This window comes from Oncorhynchus mykiss, chromosome 4 (assembly GCF_013265735.2).
Source record: "Oncorhynchus mykiss isolate Arlee chromosome 4, USDA_OmykA_1.1, whole genome shotgun sequence".
Lineage (NCBI taxonomy): Eukaryota > Metazoa > Chordata > Actinopteri > Salmoniformes > Salmonidae > Oncorhynchus > Oncorhynchus mykiss.
Genome location: NC_048568.1, coordinates 2,658,236 through 2,681,881, shown reverse-complemented (window position 1 = coordinate 2,681,881; position 23,646 = coordinate 2,658,236). Strand labels below are relative to the sequence as shown.

Below are 23,646 nucleotides of genomic sequence, written 5' to 3'. Positions count from 1 at the left end.
GGCCTCTTTGGTGTCCTAAGTTTTCATATCTGTGATCTTAATTGCCTACAATCTGTAATCTGTTAGTGTCTTAAAACCTCTTAGAGCTCCCCTGAATTATTTCAACATTTTGTTAAAAATTGGCAACATTTCAACGTCCTGCTACTCATGCCAGGAATATAGTATATGCATAGGATTAGTATGTGTGGATAGAAAACTCTGAAGTTTCTAAAACTGGTTAAATAATGTCTGTGACTATAACAGAACGTGAACAGCAAGCGAAATCCCAAGAAAAACCTGGTCACAAAAACCCCCAAAAAGTATTCATCCGCCAGTCTCTAAATTGTCTATCGCAAAGGAAAATAAATAATGGTGAGGTTGCAGTTCCTAAAGCTTCCACACGATGTCGCCAGTACTGGCATTTTCATTGGTTTAAATCCTTGGTGGAATGACAAATAGGCCCTTCCTTTCGTCCAGTAAACAGGAAGAGACTTATGGGAGAGAGACAAAGGACGATGATTTCCAGAGAAGCTGCTATTGAATACAGATCGCCCAGTGATCAATTTGATCGATTATTAACGTTTACAAATACCTAAAGTTGAGTTACAAAAGTAGTTTGAAGTGTTTTGTCAAAGAATATAGGCAACTTATTTAATTTTAAAAAATGACGTTGCGTTTTGGAAGGGAGCTTTTGGATGGATCAGACGGGCTATATAAATTGACATTTTGGGTATACATGGACGGATTTAATCGGGAAAAAGACCCAATTGTGATGTTTGTGGGACATATAGGAGTGCCAACAAAGAAGCTTGTCAAAGGTAATGAATGTTTTATATTTTATTTCTACGTTTTATTTTATTTCTACGCTAATTCTTTTGTTTACGTCCCCTTCAGGTATTTCGGGGTGTTGCATGCTATCAGATAATAGCTTCTCATGCTTTCGCCGAAAAGCATTTTAAAAATCTGACATGTTGGCTAGATTCACAACGAGTGTAGCTTTAATTCAGTACCCTGCATGCGTGTTTTAATGAAAGTTTGAGTACTATTAGCATTTGGCATTGCGCACTTCCATTTCCTGTTGACTAGGTGAGACGGCGCAGGTCAAACGGAGTGTAAAATGGAGTCTTCTAATAAATGTCCAAGTAACATGCTCCATAACACTAATAAGAAAAATTTATATAAACGAATATGGGTACGGAAGACCCGTCACGCACCTATACAAAAAAACACTACACTGACAGTAAACAATCTCTGACAAAGACATGAGGGGAAACAGAGGGTTAAATACACAACAGGTAATAGATAGGATTGAAAACAGGTGTGTGGGAAGACAAGACAAAACCAATGGAAAATGAAAAATGGATCGATGCTGGCTAAAAGACCGGTGACGTCGACCGGTGACTGTCGCGGACAGCAGACGGAATGTACAGACGACCAGCTGGGCACTCAGGGGGAGAGTGCCCGCTCAATGTCCGCGTCCAGCTCCCACACTACTGGCGCCACCAAACACGAAGCTGGGAGTATGGGAGTGGGATCCATGGACCGCTCCTCTGTGTCATACAGCCGAGACAATGCGTCTGCCTTGACGTTCTATGAGCCTGGTCTGTAAGAAAGAGTAAACACAAACGAGTGAAAAACATGGCCCATCTGGCCTGGCGAGGATTCAGTCTCTTCGCCTGCCGGATGTACTCCAGATTGCGGTGGTCAGTCCAGATGAGAAAATGGTGTTTAGCCCCCTTAAGCCAATGCCTCCACGCCTTCAAGGCTATTACGACAGCTAACAGCTCCCGATCCCCCACATCATAGTTTCGCTCCGCCGGGCTGAGCTTCTTCGAAAAGAAAGCACAGGGGCGAAGCTTCGGTGGCACACCCGAACGCCGAGAGAGCACTGCTCCTATCCCAGCTTCAGATGCGTCCACCTCCACTATGAATGGCAAAGAGGGATACGAATGAGCCAACACAGGTACTGAGGTAAAAATAATCTTCAGGTGTCCAAAAGCCCTGTTCGCCTGCACCTCCTTTGCCGTGGTTGGAGTCGGCCAATTACGCACGGCTGTAATGCGGTCGCTCTCCATTTCCACTCCTGAAGTGGAAATCCGATGCCCTAGGAAGGAGATGGATTGTTGGAAGAACAAGCATTTCTCAGCCTTGACATATATATCATGCTCCAACAGGCGACCAAGCACCCTGCGCACCAGGGACACATGCTCGGCATGTGTAGCGGAGTATATCAGAATGTCATCGATATACACAACTACACCCTGCCAGTGCAGGTCCCTGAAGATCTCATCTACAAATGATTGGAAGACTGATGGAGCATTCATCAACCCATATGGCATGACACGGTACTCATAATGACCTGAAGTGGTGCTAAATGCCATCTTCCACTCATCACCCTTCCGAATACGGACCAGATTGTACGCACTCCTGAGATCCAATTTTGTGAAGATGCGTGCCCAGTGCATTGACTCAATAACCGTATTTATCAGAGGTAGCGGGTAACTATATTTCACCGTGATTTTATTTAGACCCCGATAATCAATGCACAGGCGTAAACCGCCATCCTTCTTCTTCACAAAAAAGATATTCGAAGAGACAGGTGAAATGGACTGCTGAATGTACCCCTGACGCAGGGATTCAGAAACATATGTATCCATAGCCACCGTCTCCGCTTGCGACAGGGGATACACGTGACTCCAGCGTCTACCAGGAGATCTATCACACAATCCCCCCGTCGATGGTGTGGTAATTGAGTCACCTTCTTTTTACAGAAGGCGAGAGCCAAATTGGCATATTCGGGGGGAATGCGCACGGTGGAGACCTGGTCTGGACTTTCCACCGTAGTAGCACCAACGGAAACCCCTAAACACCTACCTGAGCACTCTCGCCACCACCCCGTGAGAGTCCTCTGTGGCCAAGAAACAGTGGGGTTATGACAAGCTAACCAGGGTAGGCCTAGCACCACAGAATACGTAGGAGAATCAATAAGGAAAAGACTAATCTTCTCCTTGTGACCCTCCTGCGTTATCATACACAAAGGTGCGGTGACCTCCCTGATAAACTCTGACCCTAATGGTCGACTATCTATGGCATGAATAGGGAAAGGCATATCCACAGAAACAATAGGGATCCCTAAACTATGAGCTAAATTTTTACTAATGAAATTTCCAGCCACGCCTGAATCTACTAGCACCTTATACTGGGAATGCAGGGAAAAATCTGGAAAAGAGACAGAGACAAACATTAGTGCAACAGAGGGCTCTGGATGAGAATGGTGCCTACTCACCTGGGGTGATGCCAGAGTGCCCTGCCTGCCTTCTCTATTCCCAGAGGAACCAACCCGGCACCGACCAGCAGTGTGATCTCTGCGTCCATAGATGTCATGTCAAACAGCTGGTCGAAGTTGAGGGTGGTGTCTCTACAGGCCAGCTCCCGACGGACGTCCTCGCGTGAACTACAACGGTAATGGTCGATCAGGGCCCTGTCGCTCCATCCAGCGCCGGCAGCCAAGGTCCTAAACTCCAAAGCAAACTCCTGTGCACTCCTCGTCTCCTGCCTCAGATGATAGAGGGGCTCACCCACCGCTTTGCCTTCGGGTGGGTGGTCAAATACTATCCGGAAATGGCGGGTAAAACTCCTCAAAATGGTCCAAAGCCTCATCCTCTTCTCTACACACAGCGCTGGCCCACTCCCGGACATTCCCCGTTAGGCACGAGATGAGGGCACAACTCTTCTCACGGTCCGATGGTACTGGGGAGACCGTGGCCAGATACAAACTCAGTTTAAGGAGGAAACCCTGGCAGCCGGCAGCATCTCCGTTGTATCCCGTGGGTAGGGGTAAATGGAACTTGTTCGGTTCAGGAGGGGGAAAAGCGTTCAAGGGAGATCCCGGTTGTGGTGGTGGAGGTGCTGGAGAAACTCCCTGTCTCTCCCAGCGGTCCATATTCTGGACAATGCGATCCATGACGGATGGTAAACAGTTAATCTCCTCCGCTTGTTCCCGGACACGTTCCTCCACCTCCATGAGCGTAGTGTCCTCTCCTGCTGACTTCATATATTTTGGTCAGAGATTCTGTCAGAGACGTGTGTAGGAGAGTCAAACGGAGTGTAAAATGGAGTCTTTTAATAAATGTCCAAGTAACATGCTCCATAACACTAATAAGAAAAATTAATATAAACAAATATGGGTACGAAGACCCGTCGCGCACCTATACAAAAAACACTACACTGACAATAAACAATCTCTGACAAAGACATGAAGGGAAACAGAGGGTTAAATACACAACGGGTAATGGATGGGATTGAAAACAGGTGTGTGGGAAGACAAGACAAAACAGATGGAAAATGAAAAATGGATCGATGATGGCTAGAAGACCGGTGACGTTGACCGCCGAGCACCGCCCGAACAAGGAGAGGCAACGACTTCAGCAGAAGTTGTGACATACATGTTCACTCATTAGATGGTTCTCCAATCGAGCGTGTTCCCACATATACAGTGCCTTGCGAAAGTATTCGGCCCCCTTGAACTTTGCGACCTTTTGCCACATTTCAGGCTTCAAACATAAAGATATAAAACTTTTTTTTTTTGTGAAGAATCAACAAGTGGGACACAATCATGAAGTGGAACGACATTTATTGGATATTTCAAACTTTTTTAACAAATCAAAAACTGAAAAATTGGGCGTGCAAAATTATTCAGCCCCCTTAAGTTAATACTTTGTAGCGCCACCTTTTGCTGCGATTACAGCTGTAAGTCGCTTGGGGTATGTCTCTGTCAGTTTTGCACATCGAGAGACTGAAATTTTTTCCCATTCCTCCTTGCAAAACAGCTCGAGCTCAGTGAGGTTGGATGGAGAGCATTTGTGAACAGCAGTTTTCAGTTCTTTCCACAGATTCTCGATTGGATTCAGGTCTGGACTTTGACTTTGCCATTAGAACACCTGGATATGTTTATTTTTGAACCATTCCATTGTAGATTTTGCTTTATGTTTTGGATCATTGTCTTGTTGGAAGACAAATCTCCGTCCCAGTCTCAGGTCTTTTGCAGACTCCATCAGGTTTTCTTCCAGAATGGTCCTGTATTTGGCTCCATCCATCTTCCCATCAATTTTAACCGTCTTCCCTTTCCCTGCTGAAGAAAAGCAGGCCCAAACCATGATGCTGCCACCACAACGTTTGACAGTGGGGATGGTGTGTTCAGCTGTGTTGCTTTTACGCCAAACATAACGTTTTGCATTGTTGCCAAAAAGTTCAATTTTGGTTTCATCTGACCAGAGCACCTTCTTCCACATGTTTGGTGTGTCTCCCAGGTGGCTTGTGGCAAACTTTAAACGACACTTTTTATGGATATCTTTAAGAAATGGCTTTCTTCTTGCCACTCTTCCATAAAGGCCAGATTTGTGCAATATACGACTGATTGTTGTCCTATGGACAGAGTCTCCCACCTCAGCTGTAGATCTCTGCAGTTCATCCAAAGTGATCATGGGCCTCTTGGCTGCATCTCTGATCAGTCTTCTCCTTGTATGAGCTGAAAGTTTAGAGGGACGGCCAGGTCTTGGTAGATTTGCAGTGGTCTGATACTCCTTCCATTTCAATATTATCGCTTGCACAGTGCTCCTTGGGATGTTTAAAGCTTGGGAAATCTTTTTGTATCCAAATCCAGCTTTAAACTTCTTCACAACAGTATATCGGACCTGCCTGGTGTGTTCCTTGTTCTTCATGATGCTCTCTGCGCTTTTAACGGACCTCTGAGACTATCACAGTGCAGGTGCATTTATACGGAGACTTGATTACACACAGGTGGATTGTATTTATCATCATTAGTCATTTAGGTCAACATTGGATCATTCAGAGATCCTCACTGAACTTCTGGCGAGAGTTTGCTTCACTGAAAGTAAAGGGGCTGAATAATTTTGCACGCCCAATTTTTCAGTTTTTGATTTGTTAAAAAAGTTTGAAATATCCAATAAATGTCGTTCCACTTCATGATTGTGTCCCACTTGTTGTTGATTCTTCACAAAAAAATACAGTTTTATATCTTTATGTTTGAAGCCTGAAATGTGGCAAAAGGTCGCAAAGTTCAAGGGGGCCGAATACTTTCGCAAGGCACTGTACATGTAAATACTTCGGCATTTGGATTAATATGGATTTCACACTGAAAAAACATATAGATGCGTTGGTTAAAAAGCGAAGATGTAAAGTTGGCTTTTTCTACAGAAACAGATAGTGCCTTTCTTTAAGCAGTAGGAAGCAGATTATTTAGTTAACCTTTTTATCTGTAATATTTATCAAAGTGTAGCTGCTACTGATCTTAAACCTTTGGATGCCATCTATCATAGTGCCCTTCATTTTGTTACAGGTGACTGTTACGTTGCATCCTGTATCAAAAAGGTTGGCTGGATTTCGCCAAAAGACCCATAGATCTCTCCATTACTCCCTTTTTGTTTTACAAGGCCCTACTTCATTAACTTCTGCCCTTGTCTAATTTTGCTTTTGAAGCATAGACACCTGAGTTGCCTAACCTGTTCACTCACAGGATTGGTTAACTCTTGAAGTTTCTAAGGTTTCTAAGGTCTCCCCCAAGCTGTCTAAATCTGCTTTTAGTTTTAATGCAACATATTGCTGGAACAAAATTAAAAAAACATTGTGGACATATTTGTGGAGGACTGTAAGTGTTTTTCTGGGTGATTTGTGATGTTTTATTTCTGCTTCCCATGACTGTGTTTTTGTATTTTAATATGTAAAGTTATGTTGTATTTAACAGGGCACATTTGAAAAAGAGACCTAGGTTTCAATATGTCTTCCCTGTTAAAATAAAGGTGAAATAAAAAGCATGATGCAGCCACCACTCTGCTTGAAAATATGGAGAGTGGCACTCAGTAATGTGTTGTATTGGATTTGCCCCAAACATAACACTCTCCCACATTTTTTGCAACATTATCTTAGTACCTTATTGCAAATAGGATGCATGTTTTGGAATAATCTTATTCTGTACAGGCTTCCTTTTTTTCACTCTGTCAATTAGGTTAGTTTTGTGAGGCAACTACAATGTTGTTGATCTATCTTCAGTTTTCTCCTATCACAGCCATTAAACTATGTAACTGTTTTAAAGTCATCATTGGTCTCATGGTGAAATCCCTTAGCAGATTCCTTTCTCTCTGGCAACTGAGTTAGGAAGGACACCTGTATCTTTGCAGGGAATGGGTGTATTGATAGACCATCCAACAAGTAATTAATAACTTTACCATGCTCAAATGGATATTCAATATCTGCTATTTTTGCCAATAGGTGATGTTCTTTGCGAGGCATTGGACAACCTCCCCGGTCTTTGTGGTTGAATCTGTGTTTGAAACTCACTGATCAACTGAGGTAGTGATTCAAAATAACTTATTTGGGCTTGCCATAACAAAGGGGTTGAATACTAATTGACTCAAGACATTTCAGGTTTTATATTTGTATTAATTTGTAAACATTTCTAAAGACATATTTCCACTTTGACATTATGGGTTAGTGTGTTGACCAGTTTATTTCCAAAATTTGGAAAACGTCATGGGGTGTGAATACTTTCTGAAGGCACTGTATATTATAATAGTCTATGATAAAGTTGGAAGTATTTCCCTCCCCCAAAAAATGTCAGTGTTCGTATTACTCTTTTGAGTAAAAAACTATTCACCCTCTTGGCGTTTTTCCTATTTTGTTGCATTACAATGTAACGGTCGTCGTAGGTGGAAGAAGGAGAGGACCAAGGTGCAACGTGGTAAGTGTTCATATTGTAAATTTAATCAAAACTGAACACTAAACAAAATAATAACGAGAACGAAACAGTTATGTCAGGTGATACACACAAAACAGAAAACAACTATCCACACCCATAGTGGGAAAACAGGCTGCCTAAGTATGGTTCTCAATCAGAGACAATGATAACCAGCTGCCTCTGATTGGGAACCATACCAGGCCTAAACATAGAAACACCTAGACATACAACATAGAATACCCACCCACATCACACCCTGACCAAACGAAAAATAGAAACATACAAAGCAATCTACGGTCAGGGCGTGACATACAACATGTAATTTAAATAGATTTTATTTGGATTTCATGTAATGCACATACACAAAATAGTCCAAATTGGTGAAGTGAAATAAAAAAAATACTTGCTTCAAAAAAATGTAAAAAATTAAAATGGAAAAGTGGTGCGTGCATATGTATTCACCCCACCCACATGATCTCAGTATGTATACACCTGTTCTGAAAGGCCCCAGAGTCTGCAACACCACTAAGCAAGGGGCGCCACCAAGCAAGCGGCACTATGAAGACCAAGGAGCTCTCCAAACAAGTCAGGGACTAAGTTGTGGAGTAGTAGAGATCAGGGTTGGGTTATAAAAAAATACCAGGAACTTTGAACATCCCACTGAGCACCATTTAAATCCATTGTTAAAAATGGAAATAATATGGCACCACAACAAACCCGGCGAGAGGGCCGCCATCCAAAACTCATGGAACAGGCAAGGAGGGCATTAATCACAGAGGCAACAAAGAAAAGAGCTGCAAAGCTCCACAGCGGAGATTGGCGTATCTGTCCATAGGACCACTTTAAGCCGTACACTCCACAGAGCTTTATGGAAGAGTGACCAGAAAAAATATGAAAACATGTTTGGTATTCATGAAAAGGCATGTGGGAGACTCCCCAAACATATGGAAGAAGGTACACTGGTCAGATGAGACTCAAATGTAGCTTTTTGGACATCAAGGAAAACGCTATGTCTGGCGCAAACACAACACCTCGCATCATCCCGAGAATACCATCCCCACAGTGAATTATGGTGGTGGCATCATCATGCTGTGTGGATGTTTTTCATCAGCAGGGACTGGGGAACTGGTCAGAATTGAAGGAATGATGGCTGGTGCTAAATACAGGGAAATTCTTGAGGGAAACCTGCTTCAGTCTTCCAGAGATTTGAGACTGGGACAGAGGTTCACCTTGCAGCAGGACATTAACCCTAAGCATACTGCTAAAGCAACACGCCAGTGGTTTAAGGGGAAACATTTAAATGTCTTGGAATGGCCTAGTCAAAGCCCAGACCTCAACCCAATTGAGAATCGGTGGTATGACTTAAAGATTGCTGTACACCAGCGGAACCCATCTGACTTGAAGGAGCTGGAGCAGTTTTGCCTTGAAGAATGGGCAAAAATCCCAGTGGCTAGATGTGCCAAGTTTATAGAGACATACCCCAAGATACTTGCAGCTGTAATTGCTGCAAAAGGTGGCTCTACAAAGTATTGACTTTTTGGGGGTGAATAGTTATGCAAACTCAAGTTTTATGCTTTTTGCCTTATTTCTTGTTAGTTTCACAAAAAAAGAAAAATGTGCATCTTCAAAGTGGTAGGCATGTTGTTTAAATCAAATGATACAACCCCCACAAAATCCATTTTAATTCCAGGTTGTAAGGCAACAAAATAGGAAAAATTGCCAAGGGAGGTGAATCATTTTCCAAGCCACTGTACCATTATCACAATTTGTGTTACATATATACTTCTATAAAGCTCCTTTCAACTTGGTTTCACTTTTAAGATGATGTTGTTATTCAACTGTAAAGGTGATTTACCTTTCTCTGCAATTCATTCTGACTAAATACATGCTGTCCTTTGAAGTGAACAGAGAAAATTTGAATCCCATTGATTTTCCACCTAGCCTACAGTGAGGGAAAAAGGTATTTGATCCCCTGCTGACTTGGTACGTTTGCCCACTGACAAAGAAATTATCAGTCTATAATTGTAATGGTAGGTTTATTTGAACAGGGAGAGACAGAATAACAACAAAAAATCCAGAAAAACGCATGTGAAAAATGTCATAAATTGATTTGCATTTTAATGAGGGAAATAAGTATTTGACCCCCTCTCAATCAGTAAGATTTCTGGCTCCCAGGTGTCTTTATACAGGTAACGAGCTGAGATTAGGAGCACACTCTTAAAGGGCTTGTTACCTGTATAAAATACATCTGTCCACAGAAGCAAACAATCAATCAGATTCCAAACTCTCCACCATGGCCAAGACCAAAGAGCTCTCCAAGGATGTCAGGGACAAGATTGTAGACCTACACAAGGCTGGAATGGGCTACAAGACCATCGCCAAGCAGCTTGGTGAGAAGGTGACAACAGTTGGTGTGATTATTCGCAAATGGAAGAAACACAAAAGAACTGTCAATCTCCCTTGGCCTGGGGCTCCATGCAAGATCTCACCTCCTCACCTCCTCCTCACCTCCTGCTTTGGGGGTATTTTTCTGCTAAGGGGACAGGACAACTTCACCGCATCAAAGGGACGATGGACGGGGCCAGGTACCGTCAAATCTTGGGTGAGGACCTCCTTCCTTCAGCCAGGGCATTGATAATGGGGCGTGGATGGGTATTCCAGCATGACAATGACCCAAAACACACGGCCAAGGCAACAAAGGAGTGGCTCAAGAGGAAGCACATTAAGGTCCTGGAGTGGCCTAGCCAGTCTCCAGACCTTAATCCCATAGAAAATCTGTGGAGGGAGCTGAAGGTTCATGTTGCCAAATGTCAGCCTCGAAACCTTAATGACTTGGAGAAGATCTGCAAAGATGTGTGCAAACCTGGTGGCCAATTACAAGAAACGTCTGACCTCTGTGATTGCCAACAAGGGTTTTGCCACCAAGTACTAAGTCTTGTTTTGCAGAGGGGTCAAATATGTATTTCCCTCATTAAAATGCAAATCAATTTAGAACATTTTTGACGTGTTTTTCTGGATTTTTTTGTTATTCTGTCTCTCACTGTTCAAATAAACCTACTATTAAAATTCTAAACTGATCATTTCTTTGTCAGTGGGCAAACATACAAAATTAGCAGGGGATCAAATACTTTTTTCCCTCACTGTATATGGCCAAGCTTTCATGACCATAATTATTCTGGAACACATCTCTCCTTAATAGTGATGAAAAAAAAACATGACAAGGCCTTTTCCAACATTGTATCCATACAAGATATTAAAGTCCATTTAATTGTAAACAGCTCATTGAGAGAGACATCTTTATTGCACCTTCCTTAGTTGTATTTGACAGCACTGCAAACACACACACACACACACACACACACAAGCGATGTCCAGATTTTTCTTACAGATTTGATGCATTCTAACAGAATTTCCCCTACACAGAACTTAGAATGCATCAAATCTGTCAGAAAAATCTGGACATCTCGTACAGTGTCTTCTGTTTGTGCATTTTTGCACTCAAACATCTGAGTTATGTGGGCAGTGCTACCCCAGGCCAATGTCAAAATCCCTTTTGATAATCAAACATTAGTTAGCAAGCTGGATACATAGTATGGATAAAGTGTTATTCCAACTCCACACATCTAACCCAGTCAATGCAGAAAAAACCTAACTGACCAAAAGCTATAATAACAAGCTTATAGATCCATAGTTATGAAAAATATAATGTTAAGTTTTGAGTTTCAATAGCCTGACAGTATTAGTTTAATAAGTACAAAATGAATGGAATGATGTGGTGATTACTGCATTCTGTGTAAGCAAGTAAATGAAGAGATTGATTTAATTTATTAGACCATTTTTTAAATACATGAGGGCTCTCCCGCCGTTGACTCCTCCACATGCAATTTAAGAAAATCATCAAGGATAACACAAAGCTTAAAAGCTTATTTCCATTGTGCTCCTTTTGGTGGGGGAAGGGGGGCAAGGTTAGGCTCATTTTAGAGGCTCATTTTAAAATGAGCAAATTTTGAAAACATGGCAAACCATAACTCACTAGACTAACTTACACTTTCGAACATACATGTGAATAGGGCATTTCAAATTTAAACTAGTGGCCCACTAGTGTATGAAGCACCAAGACATAAAATGCACTTGTGACGCAAAGCATGTGCACTTTGAAGGCTTATGAAGTTGTGAGGGGTAGTTGCTAAATGTTAGCCTTTGGTTGTCATCCAGAGTGCTCAGCCTCCTAAGGGAGCGCATGGCCCAACTTGTCTGAACACATAAGCACCTCACCAGATGAAGCTGGTTAACTGTACTAGAAACAGGGCTCATCCGTGCTACAATACCTTATTCAGTTGGATAAATGATGTGCCTTTGTACATTTTTTGCAGTAAACCAACCATTTATGAAGGTTCTTGATTTGACACAGCAAACATTCCAAATAGCAAATTGCAGAAAATCTATTGATCAAGTGTCATTAAATATGCAAAGTTTTGGTTGTCGCATTTGATCCATCTACAGTTAGGCTCACTGTAAACATAGAAATATGCCTTTGAAGGAGCGGGTTTAGATCCAAATCTCTAAACTAAAACTAAAAGAGGAGAATAAAAAACAACAAAGTCCTATCCAATTGACTCTCCATGATAGCATTTTTTTGGGGAGAGCCCATGTACGGAATGATCTACAGAGTTCTATATACACTCTACAAAAATATTAATGCAACATGTAACAATTTTAAAGAGTTTACTGAGTTATAGTTGATATAAGTAAATCAGTCATAAATTCATTAGTCCCTAATCTATGGATTTCACATGACTGGTCACAGATACCTTAGGGGCGTGAATCAGAAAACCAGTCAGTATCTGGTGTGACCACCATTTGCTTCATGCAGGGCGACACATCTCCTTTGCATGAAGTTGATCAGGCTGTTGAATGTGGCCAATGGAATGTTATCCCACTCCTCTTCAATGGCTGTGCGTAGTTGCTGGATATTGACGGGAACTGGTACATGTCGATCCAGAGCATCTCAAACATGCTCAATGGGTGACATGTCTGGTGAGTATGCAGGCTTTGGTTGTGCAAACTCACAGTTTCATTAGCTGTCCGGTTGGCTCCCGCAGGTGAAGAAGCCAGATGTGGAGGTCCTGGGCTTGCGTGGTTACAAGTGTTCTGCGGTTGAGAGGCCGGTTGGACGTACTGCCAAATTCTCTAAAACGACATTCGAGGCGGCTTATGGTCGAGAAATGAACATTCAATTCCCTGGCAACAGTTCTGGTGGACATTCCTGCAGTCAGCATGCCTGGTACCTGACTGAGGTTTTTGGTGTAACCACAAAGTTTCCCACTTCGACACCAAAACCAGGGGACCTTGAAAGCTTTACTCTTGAACCAAAGCTACTGCAGTTCACATTGTTGAATGGGAACCTATTTGCTGAGGTATGTGATTTTTTTCTATTGAGTATGTTTTGTAATCATCTTGTGAATATGTATTATGTTGTATTTATAAATTGTGTATGTACATGCAGGGCTCCCTTGTTTAATATATCTAAATCTCAAAGGAACTCCCTGCTAAGACAAAGTAAAAATAAAACTTACCAAGCACTGCCAGTTTTACTCCATTTGTATTTGTTAGCTGTCATAAAGGTGTGTTCTCTCAATTTAAGATGACAAAGATGTCCTAATATGGATGTAGTATTGCTGTCAAAAACTGCCTTTGGCGGTCTTGATACCCACAAAACCCCAAACACACACACAGTTCTCTAATCACCCCCTTACATCTATGATATATGGTTTAACCCTAATCTACAATGTTTCTTAATCCCTGTCAGAAAATTGGGCTGTAATCTGCAAAGGAAACTAAATATGCTCAGAGATAAATTCATTATAACATTGTAGAGCGTTAGGAACTATTGGATTTTTCAGATTTAATCGGGTAGAGCGTCGTGTTTCATCCAGCACCACAAAATAGCTTGAATAACCGATCATCTGGAATGATGTTACAAATGTGCAATATTTGATACATTTGTCTGGTTAGGGTTTACTTCATAGACATTTTTTTATTTTTTTTGTCAATCATCAAAATTATTTTGTAGAAGATCTTGAACACCTACTGTGCAAGAAAGAGTTACTCATGATGTTTAGCTGATTTATGAAATTTAGGCCTAGATTTAATCTGGACAGCAGCAGATCTGTATTACAGCTCGATTAACCTTTTTTTTCTATTTACCCAGTTAGATGAACTCGTCCATACCATTTACATGTCTCTGCGTGTAACATGAAGGAAATTAGAGGTAGTTTTGTGAGCATATGCCACCATACCTGTAGACTTCCAGTCATTGCACTGATGCTAGTTTGCATTGGCTTGTGAAATTCAAATCAAATGTTATTGGCCGCATACACATATTTAGCAATTGCTATTGCGGGTGTAGTGAAATTATTGTGTTCCTAGCTCCAACAGTGCAGTAATATCTAACAATTCAAATCAAATCCAATTTTATTAGTCACATGCGCTGACTACAACAGGTTATAGTGAAATGTTACAGTGAACCTTACAGTGAAATGCTTACTCACGAGCCCCTAACCAGCAGTGCAGTTTCAAAAAAAAAATGATAAGAATAAAAGATAAAAGTAACAAGTAATTAAAGAGGAGCAGTAAAAATAACAATATATACAGGGGGGTACCAATAAAGTCAATGTGCGAGGGCACCGGTTAGTTGAGGTAGTATGTACATGTTAATTAAGTTAATTAAGTGACTATGCAGATGACAACAGAGAGTGGCAGTGGTGTGGAGAGGGGGGGCAATGTGAATTATCTGGGTAGTCATTTAACTAGATGTTCAGGAGTCTTATGGCTTGGGGGTAGAAGCTGTTTAGAAGTCTCTTGGAACTAGACTTGGCGCTCCGGTCCTGCTTGCCGCGTGGTAGCAGAAAGAACAGTCTATGACTAGCATGGCTGGAGTCTTTCACAATTTTCAGGGCGTTCCTCTGACACCGCCTGGTATAGAGGTCCTGGATGGCAGGAAGCTTACCCCCAGTGATGTACTGGACAGTTTGCACTACCCTATGTTGTGCGTACGGTCGGAGGCCGAGCAGTTGCCATACCAGGCAATGATACAACTAGTCAGGATGCTCTCGATGGTGCTACTGTAGAACCTTTTGAGGATCTGAGGACCCCATGCTAAATCTTTTCAGTCTCCTGAGGGGGAAAAGGCTTTGTCGTGCCTGCTTTTCGACTGTCATGGTGTGCTTGGACCATGTTAGTTTGTTGGTGATGTGGACACCAAGGAACTTGAAGCTCTCAACCTGCTCCACTGCAGCCCTGTCGATGAGAATGGGGGTGTGCTCGGTCCTTTTTTTCCTGTAGTCCATAATCATCTCCTTTGTCTTGATCACGTTGAGGGAGAGGTTGTTGTCCTGGCACCACACAGCCAGGTCTCTGACATCCCCCCTATAGGCTGTCTTGTTGTCGGTGATCAGACCTAACACTGTTGAGTCATCGGCAAATGTAATGATGGTGTTGGAGTCGTGCCTGGCCGTGCAGTCATGAGTGAACAGGGAGTACAGGAGGGGGCTGAGCACGCACCCCTGAGGGGCCCCTGTGTTGAGGATCAGCATGGCGGATGTGTTGTTACCTACTCTTACCACCTGGGGGCAACCCGTCAGGAGGTCCAGCATCCAGTTGCAGAGGGAGGTTTTTAGTCCCAGGGTCCTTAGCTTATTGATGAGCTTTGAGGGCACTATTGTGTTGAACGCTGAGCTGTAGTCAATGAATAGCATTCTCACATAGGTGTTCCTTTTGTCCAGGTGGGAAAGGGCAGTGTGGAGTGTAATAGAGATTGCATCATCTGTGGCTCTGTTGGTGCGGTATGCAAATTGGAGTGGGTCTAGGATTTCTGGGATGATGGTGTTGATGTGAGCCATGACCCGCCTTTCAAAGCACTTCATGGCTACAGACGTGAGTGCTACGGGTCGGTAGTCATTTAGGCAGGTTACCTTAGTGTTCTTGGGCACAGGCACTATGATGGTCTGCTTAAAACATGTTGGTATTACAGACTCGGACAGGGAGAGGTTGAAAATGTCAGTGAAGACACTTGCTAGTTGGTCAGCGCATGCTCGGAGTACACGTCCTGGTAATCCATCTGGCCCTGCGGCCTTGTGAATGTTGACCTGTCTAAAGGTCTTACTCACATCGGCTGCGGAAAGCGTGATCACACAGTCTTCCGGTACAGCTGGTGCTCTCATTCATGTTTCAGTGTTATTTGCCTCGAAGCGAGCATAGAAGTAGTTTAGCTCGTCCGGTAGGCTCGTGTCACTGGGCAGCTCTCGGCTGTCTTTCCCTTTGTAGTCTGTAATGGTTTGCTGGCCCTGCCACATCCGACGAGCGTCAGAGCCGGTGTAGTATGAATCGATCTTAGTCCTGTATTGATGCTTTGCCTGTTTGATGGTTCGTCGGAGGGCATAGCAGGAATTATTATTAGCTTCCGGGTTAGAGTCCCGCTCCTTGAAAGCGGCAGCTCTAGCCTTTAGCTCAGTGTGGATGATGCCTGTAATCCATGGTTTCTGGTCGGGGTATGTACGTACGGTCACTGTGGGGGGACGTCGTCGATGCACTTATTGATGAAGCCAATAACAGACATGGTGTACTCCTCAATGCCGTTGGAGGAATCCCGGTACATATTCCTGTATGTGCTAGCAAAACAGTCCTGTATCTTAGTATCTGCTTCATCTGACCACTTTTTTATTGATCTAGTCTCTGGTGCGTCCTGCTTTAAATTTAGCTAATAAGCAGGAATCAGGAGGATAGAATTATGGTCAGATTTGTCAAATGGAGGGCGAGGGAGAGCTTTGTATGCATCTCTATGTGTGGAGTATAGTGGTCCAGAGGTCTTTTCCCTCTGGTTGCACATTTAACATGTTGATAGAAATTAGGTAAAACTGATTTACGTTTCCCTGCATTAAAGTCCAAGGCCAATAGGAGCGCCGCCTCTCGGTGAGTGTTTTCTTGTTTGTTTATGGCAGAATACAGCACATTCAATTATGTCTTGGTGCCAGCCTCTGACTGTGGTGGTATGTAAACAGCTACAAAGAATATAAATGAAAACTCTCTCGGTAGGTAATGTGGTCTGCAGCTTATCATGAGAAGCTCTATCTCAGGCGAGCAGACTTCCTTAGATATTGTGCACCAGCTGTTGTTTACAAAATTACATAGACCGCCGCCCCTTGTCTTACCAGACGCCGCTGTTCTATCCTGCCGGTATATCGTATAACCAGCCAGCTGTATGTTGATATTGTCGTCGTTCAGCCACGACTCCGTGAAGCATAAGATGTTACAGTTTTTAATGTTCCGTTGGTAGTTTAATCTTCCCAATAACTCATCCATTTTATTGTCTAAAGATTTCATGTTTGAGAGCAGAATTGATTGGAGAAGGCAGCCCACCCTCCGGCCTCTCTTTCTCCCCCTCCTCTTCACGCAAATCACTGGGGTTGCGATCTGGGGTTTTATCACTGGGTCGTGATAAAATGGATGAGTCATTGGGAAGATTAAACTATCAGCCGGGGCCTCCTAGTAGCCGGGGACTTCACAACAATACACACAAATTGGTAACACTTTATACGTGTATTTATATAATACTAGTTACATGTAATAACTATGTAAATACTATGTAAGTACAATGTAAGGGGGGTGTAGCTGTATAGGTTAGTACACAAGTGGAACAAGGACATGTAATTACAAATCTGCTTGTCAGAAGTTGTTCCGCATGTGTAATTACTCTTGATTTATGTTTATGATGTCTTGTTCCAAATCTAACTAACTATATGTTCTGTCATTCCATTTATGCAGTCTCCTGTGCAGCACCATGTTAACGATGCATCCTAACATATAACCTTGTTACATGTAACTACATAAGTCACTATCACCAAAACAAGCTAGGCTAGGACTCCATCAGCTGTTGTAACAATGCACACTATATCATTAACTACAGCTTCAGTTGACTTATTTACATATTATTTGTTTTAAATGATGTACTGAATTAAATGTAAGAGCAATGTATTTACAATGGATATACATGTAACTATAATGTACCTACCCAGGATCAAGCAACTTAATGTAAAGTGAAACACATAATGGCTAACTTGTAAATACTATGTACATGCTTTGAAAGAGGATTTGGGGTTTGCTTACTTCAAAGTGGAATGTTGTTCAACATAATGTAATGTATAATGTTAATGTACAGATGAAGTCGGACGCTTACATACACCGTAGCCAAATACATTTAAACTCAGTTTTTCACAATTCCTGATGTTTAATCCTTGCAAAAATCCCCAGTTTTAGGTCAGTTAGGATCGCCACTTTATTTTCAGAATATGAAATGTCAAAATAATAGTAGAGAGAATGATTTATTTCAGCTTTAATTTATTTCATCATATTCCCAGTGGGTCAGAAGTTTACATACACTCAATTAGTATTTGTTAGCATTGCCTTTAAAAGGTTTATCTTGGGTTAAACGTTTCGGGTAGCCTTCCACAAGTTTTCCACAATAAGTTGGGTGAATTTTGGCCCATTCCTCCTGACAGAGCTGATGTAACTGAGTCGGGTTTGTAGGCCTCCTTGCTCGCACACGCTTTTTCAGTTCTGCCCACAAATTATCTGTGGGATTGAATTCAGGGCTTTGTGATGGCCACTCCAATACGTTGACTTTGTTGTCCTTAAGTCATTTTGCCACAGCTTTGGAAGTATGCTTTGGGTCCCTGTCCATTTGGAAGACCCATTTGCAACCAAGCTTGAACTTCCTGACTGATGTCTTGATATGTTGCTTCAATATATCCACATAATTTGCCTCCCTCATGATGCCATCTCTTTTGTGAAGTAAACTAGTCCCTCCTGCAGCAAAATACCCCCACAACATGATGCTGCCACCTCCGTGCTTAACGGTTGGGATGGTGTTCTTCGGCTTGCAAGCCTCCCCCTTTTTCCTCCAAACATAACCATGGTCATTATGGCCAAACAGTTCTATTTTTGTTTCATCAGACCAGAGGACATTTATCCAAAAAGTACGATCAATGTCCCCCCCCATGTGCAGTTGCAAACCGCAGTCTGGATCTTTTATGGCGGTTTTGGAAAAGTGGCTTCTTCCTTGCTGAGCAGTCTTTCAGGTTCTGTCAATATAGGACTCATTTTACTGTGGATAGATACATTTGTGCCTGTTTCCTCCAGCATCTTCACAAGGTCCTTTGCTGTTGTTCTGGGATTGATTTGCGCTTTCGCACCAAAGTACGTTAATCTCTAGGAGACAGAACGCGTCTCCATCCTGAGCGGTATGGTGGCTGCGTGGTCCCATGATGTTTATTCTTCCGTACTGTTGTTTGTACAGATGGACGTGGTACCTTCAGGCATTTGGAAATTGCTCCCAAGGATGAACCAAGGTCGTGGCTGATTTCCTTTGATTTTCTCATGATGTCAAGCAAAGAGGCACTGAGTTTGAAGGTAGTCCTTGAAATACATCCACTGCCACACCTCCAATTGACTCAAATGATGTCAAATCAGAAGCTTTAAACCTTTAAAGTGCCCGTCCAAATCCAATACTGTTTTTACCTGACCCAATGATTTTGAATTGAGCGTGGCTTGTGTGCTAAGTGATATATTGCCGGCAAAAAAACAACAGAAAACAGAAAAGGATGTCAAATATCTCCAGAAAATAGGCCTGCTCAAGAAATCTGTGAGGTGTCCTATCTGAGGCCACAAGCAGAAAATGATCCAGTATGCATGCAAAGATGGATACATATGTAAGTTAATGTTACAACTGGTATTGATTGGCATAGAGAAAGAACTGTACTGTGAGAAATGTTTGACTATGTAAATGTTGAGTGAATCTAACTTTCATCTTGAGCTGGCATGTAGCCTGGTTAGTCAGTCTCATAGGTTCAAATCAAATAATCAAATCAAATGTTATTGGTCACATACACATGGTTAGCAGATTGCGAGTGTAGTGAAATGCTTGTGCTTCTAGTTCCGACAGTGCAGCAATATCTAACATGTAATCTAACAATTACCCAATACACACAAATCTGGGTAAAGGAATGGAATAAAAATATATACAGTACATATACATATATGGATGAGCAATAACAGAGTCACAGGAAGAATGCAATAGATGGTATAAAATACAGTATACACATTTGAGATGATTAACGCAAGATATATAAACATAATTAAAGTGGCAGTAATTAACGTGACTAGTGATCCATTTATTAAAGTGGCAAATTATTTCAAGTCCGTATGTAGGCAGCAGCCTCTCTATGTTAGTGATGGCTGTTTAACAGTCTGATGGGTTTGAGATAGAAGCTGTTTTATCACTCTCTCAGTCCCAGCTTTGATGCACCTGTACTGACCTCGCCTTCTGGATCTTTTTGGCCTTCCTGTGACATCAGGTGCTGTAGGTGTCCTGGAGGGCAGGTAGTTTGCCCCCGGTGATGCGTTGTGCAGACCGCACCACACTCTGGAGAGCCTTGCGGTTGTGGGCATTGCAGTTGCCATACCAGGTGGTGATACAGCCCGACAGGATGCTCTCAATTGTGCATCTGTAAATGTTTGTGAGGGTTTTAAGTAACAAGCCAAATTTCTTCAGCCTCCTGAGGTTGAAGAGGCGCTGTTGCTCCTTCTTCACCACACTGTCTGTGTGGGTGGACCATTTCAGTTTGTCCGTGATGTGTACGCAGAGGAACTTTCCACCTACTCCACTGCTGTCCATCAATGTGTATAGGGCGCTGCTCCCTCTGCTGTTTCCTGAAGTCCACGATCATCTCCTTTGTTTTGTTGACATTGAGTGAGAGGTTGTTTTCCTGACACCACACTCCGAGTACCCTCACCTCCTCCCTGTAGCCTGTCTCGTCGTCGTTGGTAATCAAGCCTACCACTGTAGTGAACAGGGACTACAGGAGGGGGCTGAGCACACACCCTTGTGGGGCCCCAGTGATGAGAATCAGCAAAGTGGAGATGTTGTTTCCTACCCTCACCACCTGGGGGCAGCCTGTCAGGAAGACCAGGACCCAGGGCCTCAAGCTTAATGATGAGGTTCTAAGCATGTACACTGCTAGCCCGGGCTGACGTTGACCAGTGGAGGCTGGTGGGACGGTCTCATTGCAATGGCTGGAATGGTATAAATGGAACAGAGTAAAACATGTGGTTTCTATATGTTTAATACCGTTCCATTTATTTTATTGCAGCCATTACAATGAGCCCGTTCTCCTATAACTTTGATTTGGATGCTTTTTTTAGAGCTGCAACTCAGTTAATACTTTGATTACTCAATTTGTTTGAATTTGAAAAAGCCTGTTTTTCTGACAATATAGGCTGAATGTTTTATCAAATATGAAAATGTAAACAGTGCATTACAGTGCAAATAGCAACGTTAGACACATTCAAATCCAGTGATTTTGTGACACCTTCCATTAAAATGTATTTCAGCATGAAATGGTGCAGTGTCAGCTCAAGACGATTTGGGACCCTAAGTGAAATTTGATTTCGGTGTCCCTCCTATAGAACTGGATGGTCATGCTTCCCTGGGACACTCAAGTCTTCTCATATCACTAACATTTGTCTTAGCTCTCATTATTGAAGGTCTGCAACAGCCCTGAGGAGGTTCAAGAGGAGAAAGGGTTTCCAAATTGGGTCAAGTTCTCTACGGAGATTAGTGATGATAGAATAATCCAAATTCTTGCACACGAGGAAGGTACAGCATTTTGATGTAGTAACATTCATTATCTGGGCTTGGGAACTGAGAGATCATTATTTAACTGATGGTAATCAATTGCCTTTTTAAAGTACACCTCAGTAGATATACTGATATGGATTTTTTTTTAAATGGAGGGCTTGCACATTTCATATATTGAATTATTTGATAAATAGATCTCTGTGCTATTATAAACATCATCAGTGATGTTTCCGAGGATCATGTTTCGGGTCTTCCAACATTATACAACTTCACCCATTAGACCTTAGCTTGTGTCATAATTCACGTTATGCTAGTTCCCATGGATTTAATGATCCCCCGCCATTCCAAGGTGTGACTTACCAATGGGCAACTCCCTGTCACAAAATAATGATATGCACTTGTTCCTATTTTTCAGTACAATTGTGGAAGGACGGGCGAACGTGGAGAAGACTGGGTTGGGTGTTTGGAATGTTGGAGGTCAAACACAACAGATTCCAGTTCTTCTAATGGTGGAAAACTGAAAACCACAGAAAATCCCCATCATCAGACGAAGTGTGTGAAGAGGTTCTATAATTCTGAATAATTACCTGAGATAGTCTGTCAGGTCTCTGAATGGGCTGGGTTACAATCACCAGACAGTCAACCACACAAACAACTTGTGGATCCTCACAAAGGATGTTGTACACATCACATTGAAAGAGCGTGGCAGACAATAAAGGGACAGGTCTGGAGGCTAAAGGGCAATCGGACCAAAAAGAGTTTAAAGAAGCATCCCCATTTTATTGAGTGGACGTACTGGTTGGGTAAAGAAAATAAGAAAGGAGTGCTCTCTCAACTCTTCAATGACCGAATATTAGTGTATCAGCTGTAAGATTTTCACTCTTAGCATTGTCATGACTCGCTCTCCTTGGTGAGGATCGAAGGTGCCAGATCAGCTCGGCACAGGGCTGACAGATATGCACCCCCTGGAGGAAATGAAGCTGGCAGTACACGGTGCCTATTTAAATAGCGTCCCTTTAAATGCGCGCAACCCCTGCAAACTCTATTTTGCCAAAAACAACAGAATCTCAACTTTTCATTTATATCAACCAATACAATATCTTTGAAATTACGATCCAACAGCAAATGAATGTGTTTCATTCTTTTGACAGGATTATAAACATGTTTTTTAGGTCACTCCACGTAAAATGTTTTGATACGTTAAACGGGAGACTCTGAATTCCAATGCTTACAAACATATCACTGTCCGATGAACAAGCTCTGCGTCAACCCTCAAGAAAATGTATTACCAAACTTCACCTACTATAGTCAAAAACACCTTGTAACATAGTAAATACATATTAATTACATGAGTAAATTAAATGTGTGTCAAATTACATTAAGTTGCTTGTTCTTGCTCAGAAACATTGTATTTACAATACTTTTTTTATAACAACATGGTAATACCTTAGCTTTTGCTATACCCTGCAAAATATTTAATAATATTGAAAGTACATAGTAATTACACCTAAAGTTGCTGTAATAACGTGTTTTCTACATTGAGATGGATTCAAGTACTGTATTGGGTGTCTGTGTCAGCCATCATTGTAACATAGTAACTACATAGTAATTGCATGAGTAATACACACTGCGTTTCACTTTACATTAAGTTGATTGTTCCTGTGTAGAAACATTGCAGTTACTATACTTTTCTTTATAATGACATTATAATAACTGACATGTTGATATATCCTGTGAAATATGTAACTGCATTAAAAGTATGTTGTAATTACACTTTTAGCTGCTGTAACAACAATTATTCTACATTGAAGTGTATTTTTCCAATGATTGTAATAAAAACTACTGTGTTTCACTTTACTTGAAGTTGCTTACTCACGAGTACCTACATTAACATTATACATTACATTATTTGGAACAACATTTCACTTACGTTACACCTTTGAAGCAAGGGAACTAAACCCCAAATCCATTTTCAGAGGCAAGTACATAGTGTTTACAAAGGTTATACCATTATGTGTTTCACTTTACATTAAGTTGCTTGATCCTGGGTAGGTACATTATAGTTACATGCATATCGATTGTAAATACATTGCGCTTACATTTAATTCAGTACATCCTTTAAGCCAAATAATATGGAAATAAGATAACTGAAGCTGTAGTTAATGATAGGATGTGCATTGTTACAACAGAGTCCTACCCTAGCTTGTTTTGGTGGTAGTAA

At 41.9% G+C, this 23,646-nt stretch overlaps 1 long non-coding RNA gene across 1 annotated transcript in view; it reads left to right on the top strand.

The window, feature by feature from the left end:
• Positions 1–23,282, top strand: part of LOC118964418 — a 110,174-nt gene extending 86,892 nt beyond the window's left edge. The window contains exon 2 of the long non-coding RNA XR_005051452.1: positions 21,841–23,282. This is a non-coding gene — a long non-coding RNA (uncharacterized LOC118964418). The remainder of the gene's footprint in view (positions 1–21,840) is intronic.
• Positions 23,283–23,646: the final 364 nt, after the last annotated feature.